The following is an 852-nucleotide window of genomic DNA, read 5'->3' on the forward strand; positions in this document are numbered from 1 at the left end:
GAGTGTTGTCTGTCGCTCATGTTATGATGACGATGGCGGGGGAAAATAAATTAAGATAAATAAATAATAATGATAATAAAAACAATGTAATAAAACATCAGAGCCAAAGAAACTGGTCTGAGAAGAAGCAGCTCTGAAGCTCTGCAGCTGACGGTGCAGCTTCAGGACTCATGAGGAGGACCACACTGCACCGCCTCCTGCTGAAGCATCAGAGAGTCTGCAGACAGAAGATCCTTCCAACAGCAAAGAGGTCTGCAGGAGCTCTTTCCACCACCAGCAACAACCTGAACCAAGCAGGACCTACAAGAAGTTCAGACACTAAACTTCCACAACTCAGAAGCTCTGAGCTCCGTCTGAGTCTGCAGAGATGCTGAGCTCCTCAGCTGCTGCAGCTCCCACAGTCACATGACGGTCTGCAGCTGCAGCAGGAAGTCCAGATGTTTGCAGCTGCTGCAGTCCGGTGCTGTTTTCCAGTCAGTGTTCTTCGTAGATTCTAAAATAGATTTATTTCTTTGTAGATTTTTTTCCCTGAGAGTTGAAAAGTTTGAACATTTTCTGCCAGAATTGATCCAAATTGTTTTGATTTGGTTGTTTTCTCTTTTCTACATTTGACCAAACCCAAAGTGGGAGGAGTCATCTTTCTGCAGTTCCTCTGAATCATGGACAGAAGTTGTAGATGTTCCACTAGAACAGTGTTTTCTTCTTCTGTGGATGTTCTAGTGTTCTGAGCACATTGGTAAAGTCTGCTGCATTTTCTGTCAGCTTCCATTTTCAGCATTTGGATCCTCAAAGTTCAGGAAGAAACCGGAATCCAAACTGCTTCCAGTTTCCATGTTTGGGATCTTCTGGACC

The sequence above is a fragment of the Oryzias latipes genome, chromosome 2, assembly GCF_053564925.1.
Source record: "Oryzias latipes strain Hd-rR chromosome 2, Olatipes_Hd-rR_3.1".
Taxonomy (NCBI): Eukaryota; Metazoa; Chordata; class Actinopteri; order Beloniformes; family Adrianichthyidae; genus Oryzias; species Oryzias latipes.